The 13030-nt window shown below is 48.8% G+C and overlaps 1 protein-coding gene across 2 annotated transcripts in view; it reads left to right on the top strand.

The window, feature by feature from the left end:
- The first annotated feature begins 896 nt into the window (after nucleotides 1–896).
- The window catches only part of IRF5 (interferon regulatory factor 5), a 44377-nt gene continuing 32243 nt past the window's right edge, over nucleotides 897–13030 (top strand). For both annotated transcript variants that reach the window (XM_081210250.1, XM_081210249.1), the window contains exon 1: nucleotides 897–1092. The gene's annotated coding sequence lies outside the window, so the exon portion shown is untranslated. The remainder of the gene's footprint in view (nucleotides 1093–13030) is intronic.

Genomic DNA, 13030 nt, shown 5'->3' on the forward strand with positions numbered 1-13030 from the left:
TCCTCCTCAGGGACACGGGTGGCGCTGAACAGAAGGTCGGCGGTTCGAATCCCCGCGATGGGGTGAGTTCCCGTTGCTCGGTCCCTGCTCCTGCCAACCCAGCAGTTCGAAAGCACGTCAAAAGTGCAAGTAGATAAATAGGTACCACTCCGGCGGGAAGGTAAATGGTGTTTCCGTGCGCTGCTCTGGTTCGCCAGAAGTGGCTTAGTCCTGCTGGCCACATGGCCTGGAAGCTGTACGCCGGCTCCCTCGGCCAATAAAGCGAGATGAGCGCCGCAACCCCAGAGTCGGTCACGACTGGACCTAATGGTCAGGGGTCCCTTTACCTTTACTACTACTAATAGTTAATCTGGTCCCTGTGGCTGTTTATTTCCTGGGGTAAAATCACCAAAAAAGCTCAACAACTTCAATCCTGAAAAAAGGTCAACAACTTCGGTCAGCCCTTACGCATGTTCACTTCATCTTTGCAAAAATTTTGGGCACCCCTGAGCTGGGATCTGGGCCGCCTGCAGCCAAGGGCGCGCAGGCCCGGGGCTGCGTCCTGGCTGATGGAAGGTGGGGAGAGCCAGGAGAGCGCGGAGGGGCGTGGTCCGGGACAGGTAAGGGCCCTGACTCAGGTGAGGCGCACAGGGACACCTCCCCGGCCAGGTGAGAGGTAGGTAACTCGACGCCACCGTGTCTGGTCCTGCGGAGAAGTCTCCTTGGTGCGGGACATGAGCGGCAAGCTCCGAGGGGATGCGCCCAGGTGAGTGCGCCCTGGCCAGGTGAGGGGGCCTGGCTTCCTCCAGGTGTGCGCAACTCCTCCTCCTGCTGCTGCTGCCATTGGTCCCGGAAGGGAGGCACCTGCGCCGGCCCCGCCGCTGGCCGCGGGGGCGACGCAGCTCCTCCCCGCGGAAGCTGCGCGCCCGAGGAGCGCGCCAGGGGCAGCTGCTTCTGCGGAGACTCGGCTCGCCTGGCTTGGAGGCTGGCGGATCGCAGCCCTTGCCAAGCTCGGGAGGAGGACGGAGAGGAAGAGCAGGGGGGGATCCTACGGCGCCTGGCACCCCGAAAAGAGAGCCGCGTCCTCCCTCGACGGCGCCTCCTTTTTCCCAGGTGGGCACCCTCGCCTCTTGCCAATCGGTTGGTCGGGGGGGGGCATGGGCGTAGCCTGGGGGCAGCTGCCTCCTCCGCCCAAATCAAGTAAATAAAATACTTAACTAAAAGTCGAAAGTTTGTTTTGGGGTCAAGAGAAAGTAATTGTAACAACTGCTGTTTCAACAAACTTCTGTTGAGACGTTTCCTTCCGAATCTGCTAGGCAGCGCCAGAGAGAGGATATGGCGAGGTGGGCGTCCTGCCCACTCCCCAATAAATAGTAATTCCTGGCTACCTGCCCCCCATTAACATAAATCCTGGCTACACCCAGGGTGTGTTTGGGGGCTTCTTGGTTTGGGTGGTGGGAGAATGGACAGAATCACTGAATGGTAAGGTTGGAAGAGACCCACCAGGGTCATCAAGTCCAAACCTCCCTGCAAGGCAGGAATCTTTTGCCCACGTGAGTCTCGAACTCGCAACCCTGATAAATATATTCCCTGCTACAAGGTGAGCTATCCCCCCATCCCTTGCATTTCTCTCCGTCTCCTTCCAGCAACACCCAAAGTCCTCTTTCTGTCTCTGTGGGTTTGTGGGTGTTCCCCATGCCAAAAAATATGGGTGCTCTTTAAAATCTTCCTTTTTTAAAAACAGAAAACTCTCCTGCATTTCAGAGGGCTGGACTAGATGACCCCAGGAGAGCCCTTCCAACTCCTCTCCGATTTAGAGCATGAGACTCTTCAGGTCAGGGTTGTGGGTTCGAGAGCCACGTTGGGCCAAAGAGCCCTGCAGGCAGCGGGTTGGACTAGATGACCCCGCGGGTCCCTTCCAGAGTATTGCCTCCTGTTTGGTGAGCTTGTCCCTGTTTTGCTGGGCTCCAGACATCGCCTTTGAGCCCTGACCATCCTAATGCAGGAGAGAAATGTTCGAGGTTTGCAGTAGTTCTTAGCGGAAAGAATTTAGTTCTTCTTAAACAAAACGGAATTGTGCAGCTGTGTTCAACAGGGCTTGGAAACGGAGGCAGATTTGCAGCCTAGAATATTTTGTTAAGCAAAACAGACAGACCCCAGAATTGGGGAATTGGAAGGACAATGTATTGAGCTTGTATTTGAATCCCGTTTTGCTTTTAAGAAAATCAAAAATCTGTTCTTTTCTGTTTCATGGCATGTTGGTAAACGGCCATGTCGTGGGTTGGAGCCCCATGTTGGGCAAAAAAAATTCCCTCTTTACAGGGGGGCTGGACTAAATGAACCTTGGGGTCCCTTCCAACTCTACTATTCTATGAAACATAGAAGGCGTGTCATAAATCAATAAATAACAGCAACAAGAATACCCAGGAAAGTACAGTGTGGTTGTAGCTGTGCATACCTGTACCTTTGCCAACGTGGTGCCCTCCTGGTAGGAAAAAAGGGATTCTGGTGGCGTCTGGGTCGGTCTGTTCTACCTGTCCATATTGTCTTTTTAAATGGTCCCTGATGAAATCGGAGGTTTGCACTGTGAGTCGAAGCTCTTTGACACCTTGCTTGTTCCTCTCCTCTCAGCTATGCAGAAAAGTGGTTTGTTTTTGTTTTGCTTTGCAATGGAAATCCTTGTGATATATGAGCAGAATTAAAAAGGGCGCCAGCGTTGCGATCGTTAGACGCCAGTCAGAGCCATTTCCCAGGCCTTTTGAGTATTGCATTGTGGGTTTTGATCTGGCCCTGTGGGATTGGGCGATGGTTTCACTCGGTTCGTATTTGAATCGCTGCAAACTTTCCTGGGATCTGTTCGGTAGACGAATAATTTGTTCACAAAATTAATAAACAGCAGGCACAAACGCAAGGTCATCATGAAGGGCTTTGCACTGGGAGCACGGCTGGTTTGTAAAGACATGTTTTTTTAAAATATATGTGTGTGATCCTTTTTAAGATTGCAAAGCGCTTTGGAAAACATTTCTGACATTTGCTCTCGAACTGCCACTCCGGTCACCTGAGATTATGTTGTGAGGTGCCCTGAGATATATAGATGAAGGGTGGCAAACACATTTAACAAATAAAAATAGAATAAAATTTCTGCTTTACATTTGGGAAACCGAGGGGAAGGAAATGGTCCGAGCCATGGTTAGAGGAACTGTATTTGAACCCGGAGCTCCTGTCCCAAATTCAACGCTTATCTACTGGTCCACATAATTGGGTTATATCTAATCTCACCCACTGAATCCTCACACTTTGATGCCTTCATGTGTTAATAATTGTAGATTTTGTGATGCAATCCCTTCTCCTGCTTAATCTGGGGGCTAAGGCAATCTACCTCTCAAATGCTGGAAAGGCAAACTTTTGCTGAAGGATGGGATCGCTTTTGGTTTCAGTCCATTCTTTTGCCAGTTTTGACCATGGCCAATGGCTAACTGGGAGAGAGGGGGGCAGGCAGGGCAAGGAAGCAAAATTTTCTCCCCACTGCTTCAGAGTAGGCGTTCGTGCAACCGCGCATTGAGCACAAGCGGATCTTCACGCACAAAATGAATTTATGGAATGCATGCGTTGCGTTAGGATTAGGGCAGGCATGCCCAAAGTCTGTTTCGGGGGGGTCTAAGCCAGCCCCCGTGGCAGTATATGTCCTGGGGTAAAATCCTTTTTAAAAAGCCCAGCAACTTTAATCCCCCCCCAAAAGCTCAAAAACTTTGGGGGGTGAAATCATAAAAAAACTCAACAACTTAAGCTCAACAACGTTGGTCGGCCCTCACGCATGTTCACTCCATCAAATCTGGCCCTCTTTGAATAAAAGATTGGGCACCCCTGGATTAGGGGATCAGCCTATCAGTGGCTATTAGCCACAGAGCCTCCATGTTCAAGAGAAGTCTACCTCCGAGTATCAATTGCAGGGGGATGAATTGGGGGGGGGACTTTTGCCTTCCTCCGCCGCTTGCGGGTGTCCTCAAGGCATCCAACTGTGTACTGTTGTTGCTGTTGTTGTTGTTTTATGACATTTGTATAGTGCCCTTCATATTTAGAACACAAGGCGCTTCACAGCATAAAAGTACAAGATAAAAACATAAAATACATGCATGATGGGATGCCAAACTTGACTGATGGTCTGAGGCAGCAGTCTTTGCATATAAATACTTGGGCTGCAAACGGGGGGCATTTGTCAAATTCTGGTTTCTCTCGATTTTTCGGTTTTCCAATACAGTCATAAAAGGTAAAGGGACCCCTGACCATTAGGTCCAGTCCTGACCGACTCTGGGGTTGCAGCGCTCAACCCGTTTTATTGGCCGAGGGAGCCAGCGTACAGCTTCCGGGTCATGTGGCCAGCATGACTAAGCCGCTTCTGGCGAACCAGAGCAGCGCACGGAAATGCCGTCATACAGTCATACCTCAGGTTAAATATACTTCAGGTTGAGCGTTTTCAGTTTACGCTCTGCGGTGACCCGGAAGTAACGGAACGCGTTTCGCCGCTCGCGCATGCGCAGATGCTCAAAATGACATCATGCGCTGAAGCGGTGAAACGCGACCCGCACATGCACAGTTACGTGTTACGTTCTACTCAGGATGCGAACGGGGCTCCGGAATGGATCCCGTTCCCATCCAGAGGTACCACTGTATTAAGTTCTGTTCTCCACATTCAGCAGCATTTTAAGTGTGAATTTCTCCTAATAGGCCCCTTTTTGCCTAGAATATGCTTCCTCGCTCTGGTCCATGGGGTCACAAAGAGTCAGACACGACTAAACGACTGAACAACAACAAATACTTCCTCGCAAAGCAGTTCCCTGCAATATTACTTATTTGTTACGTTTATATCCCAGCTTTCTACTTCCTTCCCATTTATCCTCACAAAAACCCTGTGAGGTAAGCTACACTGAGAGGCCGTGACTTGCCCAGGGGGTCACTCCATGAGTTGCATTGGTGAGTGTGGATTTGAGTCCCCAGTCCCTCCCAGGCCTTCTTAGTCAAACCCTCTAACCACTACACCACACTGCCTCTCACTGCATTTTATTTATTTATTCATTATTTTGCGGCATGTCTTTTTCACTAACGTACGTTTAACCCTTATGCTTTCGTCCACATTACTGGGGAACCGCATTTGAAAAAACCCGGACAAGGGCAGATTTCGAAGGAGGGCTGCGTTTCAGTTTGCGTAGAGGGCAGATTAGATCGGTTTGCCTTGAAATGCAGACTGAATCAGATTTCAGCAGCGAGCTCCACTGGGATGTTTTTGCTCAACCGGCTCAGATTTGCTGCTTAAATGGAACACACAGGATGAGACAGTTAAATCTGCTATGATAAAATGGGCACAGGATGTAGGACACAACATTATGTCTGAGGACTGGGAAAGGTTATGGAACACCGGCATGAAATTCACGGCATGTAGTGCCTTGAAAGAGAACATTATGAAAATGGTATACCGGTGGTACATGACCCCAGTCAAGTTGGCTAAAATATACCATCTTTCTGATAATAAGTGTTGGAAATGCAAGGAGGCAGAAGGGACATTCTTTCACCTCTGGTGGACCTGCCCGAAAGTAAAGGCCTTTTGGGAAATGATACATAATGAGTTGAAAAAGGTATTCAGATATACCTTTTCTAAGAAACCAGAGGCCTTTCTTCTGGGCATGGTGGACCGGAAGGTGCCAAAGAAGGACAGAACCTTGTTTATGTATGCAACCACAGCAGCTAGGATTCTTATCGCAAAGTTCTGGAAGACACCAGATTTACCCACACTGGAGGACTGGCAGACGCAGCTGATGGACTACATGGAGTTGGCAGAAATGACCGGCAGAATTCGAGATCTGAGCGAAGAAACAATGGAGGAGGACTGGAAAAAATTTAAGGACTATTTGCAAAAACATTATAAGTTGTTTGAGTGTTAAGATTGTGCACGATTAAGAAACGTTATGCTTCTGCAATTTATTTTAAGTAAATGATAAAGTAAGTACTGATGGAAAAAAATGAGACAAACTAGAAACAAAATATTATGTTTATTAAGAGTGTTAAAATTAAATTACAAATTTTTGAAATTGGTAACATAATAAATACAAAGGTATAATAAGTTGGGAAATAAGATAACAAATTGCTGAATTGGTTAGAATGATGAACGCAATGCTGAGAGGATGCGAGGAGGTCCAAAAAGATGTGGAAAAAATTTTATAATGATCTTTTCTTTTTTCTATGTTTTTCTTTATATATATGGAAAATGTTTCTTGTATATTGTTGTCCAAACAAATTTGTTCACCTATGGAAAGAAACGCAATAAAAAATTTTTATAAAAAAAAAAAAGATTTGCAGCAGCGGAAGTGAGCCGGTTCCTTTTTTAATTTAGGCAGGACCGGTAATGAGATGCAAACTGGAGGGGCAGTTTGGAATAGCAGAAGAGAAACTTTCTCAGAGGCGGCAGACAGCGAAATGATCAGAAAAGGTCTAGAGGCCTGAAGGAACGCCTTGTTTGCTGCAATTTAGATAATGGGTGGGCAACCTAAGGCCCGGGGGGTCGGATCCGGCCCAATCGTCTTCTAAATCTGGCCCACGGACAGTTCGGGAATCAGCGTGTTTTTACATGAGTAGAATGTGTTCTTTTATTTAAAATGCATCTCTGGGTTATTTGTGGGGCATAGGAATTTGTTTTTATTTTTATTTTCAAAATATAGTCCAGCCCCCCACAAGGTCTGAGGGACAGTGGACCGGCCCCCTGCTGAAAAAGTATGCTTTGCCCCAGAAAAGTGTTCTTGTTTCAGAGCAGGCAAATTTTGTGCCCTTAGCAGAGTCTCGCTTCTGTTGCATGTTTGCATGAGTCCTTGTTCTGGCCGTGCCTCCTAATTTGGAAGAAGTCCGGCCAGCCCAGAACACCAACTCTAGCAGCTTCCTTTAAGGATGGGGAAGATGGCTGCATCTGTGTCAGGACAGCTCAGTCGGTGCAAGGAGCTTGGTCTCACAGTCCTGGGTTCGAGCCCCACGTTGAGCAAATGATTCCTGCATTGCTGGGGATTGGACTAAAGGGACCTCCGGGTCCCTTCTGTTGGTATATTCCGTTCCACCTTAAGGAACAGGCATGATTGTTGTGTGTCACATGCCTGTTTACACTCCAGCACAGCTTGCTGGGAACTTCCGTTTGTGTATAGCTTTTACTTATGCTGTTTTGCTTTGGACACGAAGGGGAGAAGACATGTTTTCCTTTTGTCCTGATGTATGCTGAATAAGGGACGCAGGTGGCGCTGTGGGTTAAACCACAGAGCCTAGGGCTTGCCGATCAGAAGGTCAGCGGTTCGAATCCCCGCAATGGGGTGAGCTCCCGTTGCTCGGTCCCAGCTCCTGCCAACCTAGCAGTTCGAAAGCACGTCAAGTGCAAGGAGATAAATAGGTACCTCTCCGGCGGGAAGGTAAACGGCGTTTCCGTGTGCTGCTCTGGTTCACCAGAAGTGGCTTAGTCCTGCTGGCCACATGACCCGGAAGCTGTACGCCGGCTCCCTCGGCCAATAAAGCGAGATGAGCGCCGCAACCCCAGAGTCGGCCACGACTGGACCTAATGGTCAGGGGTCCCTTACCTCTCCTGCCACTTCTGTTGTGTAGCGTTTACTCTGCTGAGTAGCGTGCCCCAGCTTGTGAAGCTCAGGTCACAGATGCTGCACCAAGAACTCGAGATCGCCCGGCACACCAGTTGGTGGGCTGGAGCCAGCTGGGAGACCTGCCCATTGCCCCCGTTTCCTTGGTTGCTTGCCAATACCTTCCATCTCTACAGTTCTGTGACTGAAGGCCCTTTGCTCTCATTGCAACAGGGTGGAGTTGTTTGGAGTCGGGCAATGGCCAAGCAATAACTCATACAGAGATACAACAGCAGCCTCTTCGAATTATTTGGTCTCACTGTACAGTGGTACATTGGGTTAAGTACTTAATTCGTTCTGGAGGTCCGTTCTGAACATGAAACTGGACGCGGGTGGCGCTGTCGGTTAAACCACAAAGCCTAGGACTTGCTGATCAGAAGTTTGGTGGTTCGAATACCCACGACGGGGTGAGCTCCCGTTGCTCGGTCCCTGCTCCTGCCAACCTAGCAGTTCGAAAGGACGTCAAAGTGCAAGTAGATAAATAGGTATCGCTCTGGCGGGAAGGTAAATGGCGTTTCCGTGCGCTGCTCTGGTTCGCCAGAAGCGGCTTAGTCATGCTGGCCACATGACCCGGAAGCTGTATGCCGGCTCCCTCGGCCAAGAAAGCGAGATGAGCGCCACAACCCCAGAGTCGGTCATGACTGGACCTAATGGTCAGGGGTCCCTTTACCTTTTTACCACTTTCGCTAATGGGGCCTCCTGCTGCCACCGCACCGCCGGAGCACAATTTCTGTTCTCATCCTGAAGCAAAGTTCTTAACCCGAGGTACTATTTCTGGGTTAGCGGAGTCTGTAACCTGAAGCGTCTGTAACCCGAGGTACCACTGTATATGCATAATCTTAACAGGTTGACATATCTTTGACCTTTCCGGCATGTCTTCTTCTCCTTTCCAAAGATCCCAAACTATCTGACACTGCCGCAGGATTTGGGATTAAGAGGAGATCACCCCAACCGACACACTTTTTAGTTTGGAAAAGCTCAGTGAACAGGCTGCCTGGCTACGCTATCTATTGTAATCCGGGATGATTTAATTTAAACTAGGATCAGTCCTAGAATTAATTAACCAGGCCCCAGAACACAAAGAGCAGGTTCAGAGCTCACCCTCCTTTCCATGAACTCACTACAGGTTTCCTCCCTCACACATTTGAGAGTCTGACCTCTTTAAGCAAAATAAAATAAAATGATTCTCGCAGGCACACACATCTCAATTCTCTCTCCCTTTACCTAGACATGCACTATTTTTGGGTTCCTCGTTTCCCCCCCCCTCTCCCGTCTTTGGGGGTGCGTTATTAGAACTGGGTGTGATTTGAAAGTTTTGTCAATATTCGGGGTTTATTCTCATTATTATTAAATTGACTCCTATCTGTCGATCTCAGGACGGTTTGCAGCATAAAAATACAAGATAGAAACCACAAAAGGCATAATAAAAACTCATAACGAAAGCAAAGCAAGGCAATAGCCCCTCTCCCCTGTCTAGAAGAACCTGCAGGATCAGGCCGGGAGCTTAACTACTCCAGCATCCTGTTCCCACAACCAGATGCCCCCATGATAAACCCACGAGCAGGATTCGAACACAAGCCCCTCTTTCCTCTTGGGGTTTCCAGGAGCATTTGGGAGTATTGCTGCCTCTGACAGTGGAGGCAGAGCATAACCGTCATGGCTGGCAGCCATCAATAGCCTTTTCCTCCCTGAATGTGTTGCAGAATCCTAGAATTGTCAGTTGGGACCCCAAGGGTCATCTATCCCAACCCCCTTTTGCCTAACCCGCTGCCCTTCGATTGAGAGTCTCACGCTCTGCCAACTGAGCTCTCAATATCCTAATCCCCTTTTAAGGCGATCAGAGTTGATGGCCCTCACTGTGGGAGGGAGTTCCGCAGGTTAACTAAGCGAAATCTCCACTGGAGGGGAGAATGCATCTCACCTGCGAGGCAGATGCGTACACCCTGTAAGGAAAACCACGTGCTGCGGATCGGGGACGGCAGAGGGCCCGATGAACGAGTCCTGAGGGTCGCGTTTGGGCCTCGCCCAGGCCAGAGACCCCCAACCCCCTGCCCTAGAACAAAGCCCTAAAGACTCCTGGCGCTGCCACCCCCTGGCAAAGGACCCCTGACACAGCTGGAAGGGAGCGCTGCCGCTTGAGTCACGGCCGGCGGGGCGAGGCCTGCAGCTGGTTTGGCCGCTTTGCCGTGGAACCGGCACCAGGCACTTGGGGGGCTGGAAGGTGACTCAAAGAAGGTCACCTTTCCGTGCAGTCTCCTGTCCCCAGGCAGTAGAGATTACGGGCAGAGGATTTCTAAACCATCCCTGAGATGTTTATCTCCCTAACCCTCTTCTTTCTCTCTCTCCTTTTTATGATGCTTAGGATGAAACTGAAGGTGGGAAGGGGCGGGAGGCGTGCTGAGTTTAGAGGGAAGAGAATTGCACTGATTCCAGGGCTGTTTGTTCAAGACGGAATTGAGGGATGATGCCCATGGGCTTTGCGTGTTTTGTTTGGGATTCTTTAGAGGAGCTCTAAGTAAGGTGGGGGGACGCGGGTGGCACTATGGGTTAAACCACAGAGCCTAGGACTTGCCGATCAGAAGGTCGGCGGTTCGAATCCCTGCGACGGGGTGAGCTCTCGTTGCTCGGTCCCTGCTCCTGCCAACCTAGCAGTTCGAAAGCACCTCAAAGTGCAAGTAGATAAATAGGTACCACTGCGGCAGGAAAGTAAACGGTGTTTCCGTGCGCTGCTCTGGTTCGCCAGAAGCGGCTTAGTCATGCTGGCCACATGACCCGGAAGCTGTACGCCGGCTCCCTCAGCCAGTAAAGCGAGATGAGCGCCGCAACCCCAGAGTCGGCTGCAACTGGACCTAATGGTCAGGGGTCCCTTTACCTTTACATACATACATATAGTGGTACCCCTGGGTGCAAACGGGATCCGTTCCAAAGCCCCATTTGCAACCTAAAGCGAACACAACCCGCGTCTGCGCGGGTCGCGATTCACCACTTCTGCACATGTTCGTGACATCATTTTGAGTGTTTGCGCATGCGCGAGCGCCGAAACCCAGAAGTAACGTGTTCCATTACTTCCAGGTTGCCGCTGAGTGCAACCCAAAAATGCTCAATCTGAAGAAACGTTAACCCAAGGTATGATGTACATACATACCCAGCCACTCTGGGCAGCTCTCCAAAGAATATTAATACAGTGGTACCTCGGGTTACAGACGCTTCAGGTTACAGACTCTGCTAACCCATAAATAGTACCTCGGGTTAAGAACTTTGCTTCAGGATGAGAACAGAAATTGCATGGCAGCGGCGGGAGGCCACATTAGCTAAAGTGGTGCTTCAGGTTAAGAACAGTTTCAGGTTAAGAGCGGACCTCTGGAACGAATTAAGTACGTAACCAGAGGTGCCACTGTATAATAGGATTATTCATTTCATTTCTGCTTTATATTTTAAACAAAAAAAACTCAGGTTACAACACATTAAGGCATCAAACAAAACAATCCAAAATAAAGCAATTTGAAGCTTCAGGGAGAATATTTCAGATCCTCCCCTAAGGGACATTTTTGCTTTCCCCATATTTATTTATCTACTTGATTTATGAGCTGCCCCATAACAGAAGAAGTCTAGGGAGCCAGGGTGGTGTTGTGGTTAGAATGTCGGACTAGAACCTAGGAGATCTGGGTTCAAATCCCCGTTTGGTCATAATAATAATAATAAATTTTATTTATACCCCGCCCTCTCCGGCCAGAGCCGGGCTTAGGGCGGCTAGCACCAGTAAAATTACAGTAAAAACATAATAAGAAAAAAAACCAATTTAAAATACAGGTTAAAATGCAATTTAAAATGCAGCCTCATTTTAAAAGTCAAAACCATAAGGGTTAGACCAAGTCCAAACCAAAGGCCAGGCGGAACGGCTCTGTCTTGCAGGCCCTGCGGAAAGATGTCAGGTCCCGCAGAGCCCTGGTCTCTTGGGATAGAGCGTCCCACCAGATCGGGGCCAGTGCTGAAAAGGCCCTGACCCTAATAGCTCACTGGCTGATCGTGGAGTCAATCTTAATCTCCCTCGCAGGGTCATTGTAGGGGTTAAATGAGGAGGTGGGATATAATTGCAATGAATAAGCTCTTCTGCTCACCTGCTTAAGGGAAATGGAGGGGTCAGTCGGGTGGAAATGGCATCCACAGATCTCCACATGGACACAATTAGACCCGTGACAGTCGCAAAACGTGCCTGGCGCCTGGCTAATTTCTAACACTGGGTTTAACTCTGCAAAATCGCTCCAGGAATTGAGGTGGGAAGTTTTCTATTGGAAGCAAAGCATCCCACCCTCCAGAAGAAAAACTCTTAATTATGGGTAGGCAACCTAAGGCCCAGGGGCCGGATCCGGCCCAATCGCCTTCTCAATCCAGCCTGCAGACGGTCCAGGAATCGGCGTGTTTTTACATGAGTAGAATGTGTCCTTTTATTTAAAATGCATCTCTGGGTTATTTGTGGGGCATAGGAATTCGTTCATTTTTTTCCAAATATGGTCTGGCCCCCCACAAGGCCCGAGGGACAGTGGACCGGCCCCCTGCTGGAAAAGTTTGCTGACCCCTGCTCTTAATCTCAGGGAGAAATGGGTATATTTGGACAGAAGCAAATGGATTTCATTTCACCAGTTCTCTGAAACGTTTGTCTTAACTCAGTATACATCTCTTTTCCCTTGGAGTTTTCTCAGCATTCCTTGAAAATTTAGCTTGCCCTGATCTCTCCATAAGGAGTGAGCAGAAAAAATAGAAAATGAAAGCAGCTGCTTGAATATAAGAACTGGACTGGGGTCTGGGTTCAAGTCTCACCTCTGCACTGGATTCACAGCGTGGCCTTGGGCAGTGTCCCAGCCTCAGTTCCCCATCTGTAAAATGGAACTATATTGGCCTACCTGGTAAAATGGTAAATATTGTGAAGCCCTTTGTGGGTTAAAAGTGATCGCAAAAATGAAGTATAGTGACACCAGTTATTTGAAATATGGTTTTTATTGAAATCAGACAGACACCTGCAATTCAAGTATTTTGCACCCCGCTGAAAATATATCTTTTATATTTCCAATTAAGGGGTGATATGATAGCCATGTTCAAATATATAAAAGGATGTCATATAGAGGAGGGAGAAAGGTTGTTTTCTGCTGCTCCAGAGAAGCGGACACGGAGCAATGGGTCCAAACTACAAGAAAGAAGATTCCACCTAAACATTAGGAAGAGCTTCCTGACAGTAAGAGCTGTTCGACAGTGGAATTTGCTGCCAAGGAGTGTGGTGGAGTCTCCTACTTTGGAGGGCTTTAAGCAGAGGCTTGACAGCCATATGTCAGGAGTGCTCTGATGGTGTTTCCTGCTTGGCAGGGGGTTGGACTCGATGGCCCTTGTGGTCTCTT

The sequence above is a fragment of the Podarcis bocagei genome (genome assembly GCF_964188305.1).
Source record: "Podarcis bocagei genome assembly, chromosome: 10".
NCBI classification, from domain to species: domain Eukaryota; kingdom Metazoa; phylum Chordata; class Lepidosauria; order Squamata; family Lacertidae; genus Podarcis; species Podarcis bocagei.